Here is a 2,539-nt window from a genome sequence, read left to right on the forward strand (position 1 = left end):
CTGAGTGTCCTATTCTGGCTCAGGTCATGATCTAACAGTTCGTGAGTTTGAGCCCCACATCGAGCTCGCTGCCCTCAGCGAGGAGCCTGCTTCGATACCTCTGTCACCCTCTCTCTGCCCCTCCCCTGCTTGGGTGTGCCTTCTCTTTCTCAAAAATAAACATAAAAAAAAAAAAAAAGAATAGTTCTCTGATCATTTTAGATCTGAGCCACATACCTCATTATACTTGTGAATGACATTAGGAATGATGTCACCTTTTAAAAGAGATTTCGCCCCCTACACCTACATATATAGGATTCATATCATAAAAGAAAATAAAATATGCACATGTATTGGGGAAGGAGGGTTACTCCCTCACACCATGATAAAAAGGTAATATGGATATTATTTAATTAGCTGACTCTTTTAAAACTATCATGTAAGGATACAAATTTTGAAGAAGGCAGTGTTCGCCCTTAACACTGGGCAAATATTTATGGAGGACCACTTTAACAACATTTATTTAAATCAATCCCTTCTGAATATTTTTTGGCTCACAAATACCATGATACTATTTGAGGGCATCAAATGTGTCCTTATGTTTCCCACAAGATCTAGCGAGGTCTGCGAAATGGCTTTCATTCATGCCTGTGTTTTTTTGATTGATGGCTAGCTTTATTTTTGAGCAAAATCACCCACCAAAGCAGTTTGTGACCATGCGCGTGAGAAAAATCCTCAAAGCAGTTTTTGTTATAGGTAGTATATCGTAATTTTTTAAAAGATTTGTTTAGTTTTGAGAGAGAGAGAGAGAGCTCAAGCGGGGAAGGGGTAGAGGGAGAGGGGTTCAGAATATCGGAAGGGGGCTCTGTGCTAACAACAGTGAGTCTGGTGTGGGGCTCCAACTCATGAACCGTAAGATCACAACCTGAGATGAAGTCGGTCGCTTAACCGACTGAGCCACGCAGGTGCCCCAGTAATTTTTTACAAAAAGATATATGTTTTATGATCTTGCATTATAGTTTTTTTTTGCTGTGCAGGGACCTAGGGCACGCCCCATTTTATCACTGGAAGAGTTCATTCCAAAGGCAAATAGCCTATTTCCTGCCCCCAGGAAAGGACTTTCCTGCCTACCCAAAGCTTACTAGTCATGAAGTTGTCCCAGCTACGAGGAAACAAATTGCCCAGGGAGGGAAGTTAAGCTCCACTCCAGGTTGACTAACCGAGGTTGACAAGTACAGCCCTTGCCTGTGGGCCTGTCCCTGAGAGGGGTTGGGGTAGAGAAGCTGCCGTGATGATGGCCAGTCAACATAATGAAGGAGGAAAGAGAAATTGGATTTCAAATGAAATGTGAGTCCTAAAAGGAGGGGATGTGGATATGGGAGACAGGAAGAAGGAAAGGCAGTGGGGGTATTTGAGGCCTAGAGATGAGGGGTGATCACACAGTTATGGAACGTTGGCCTTCAAAATACCTGGCCGTGGGCCAGAAACCACAGCCAGTTGCCATGACTGTCCAATTGAGATGGTGCCCTGAAGCTAGGTGAGAAATCAGTTGGCGTGTCCCCAACTTTGTATTAGGATCCTCGAAAATTTTGTCTGGATTGGGTTGGAATATGTATGTGTTTCCATTTTATGGCTTTTCTGGAGCTATGAGGGGAAAGACTGCCAATGGGAAGTCAGCTCTCCCTACACTTGGATTCTCATGACCAGAGGCATCATGCTCTGCCTCTTAGGCTTAAGATCGTCTGAGCCTTCTCTCCTTCCCAGCTGTAAGAGACAAAGGGAACACAATCATCCCAAAGAAGAACGGATTCTCACGACACTGTCCTTCTTGCTCTTCTCCTTCTCTGGGGGACAGAGGTGTGAGAAGCAGATGTGAGAAGAAGGTATCTGAGGGGTCTGGAGGTCTGATGAGCACAGGTCACTGAGAAGTCCAGGGGTCTAGGGATTAGCAGGAAGTGTGTCCTAATGGAGCCTTGATGAGGATGGGGGCCTGGGCTGGAAGAAGGAGGGATCTTTCCTGATCCTGAAGAATGGTCACCACTGAACAGTTACAATCTGGTGTTGCCTTAATCAGTAGTAACATTAGCAACAGGATCTCCCAAACCAAGGTGGGAAAGTACCGGGGCTCCTATTGGACATCACAGCCAGCAACTCATGATCTCACAGAGGGTCCATAAATCCTTTTTTTTTCAATGCTTATTTATTTTTGAGAGAGAGAGACCGAGTGCGGGCAGGGGAGGGTCAGAGAGGGAGGGAGACACAGAATCCGAAGCAGGCTCCAGGCTCTGAGCTGTCAGCACAGAGCCCGATGCAGGGCTCGAACTCACAAGCTGTGAGATCATGACCTGAGCCGGAGTCAGATGCTCAACTGATGAGCCACCCAGGCGCCCTGAGGGTCCATCAATCCTTGAGGGAAAACTCTGAGATGTCTAAACACTGGCTGGAGTGGGGAGAGGGGCCCTTCAGAGTGATTTTGCACTGTGGTAGGGATGGGGCCCCCCCAAAGTGATCTTGCACTGTGGTGGGGATGGGGCCCCCTCTGAGTGATCTCGCACTGTGG

This window comes from Herpailurus yagouaroundi, unplaced genomic scaffold, assembly GCF_014898765.1.
Source record: "Herpailurus yagouaroundi ecotype Mexico unplaced genomic scaffold, PumYag 203, whole genome shotgun sequence".
Classification (NCBI taxonomy): domain Eukaryota; kingdom Metazoa; phylum Chordata; class Mammalia; order Carnivora; family Felidae; genus Herpailurus; species Herpailurus yagouaroundi.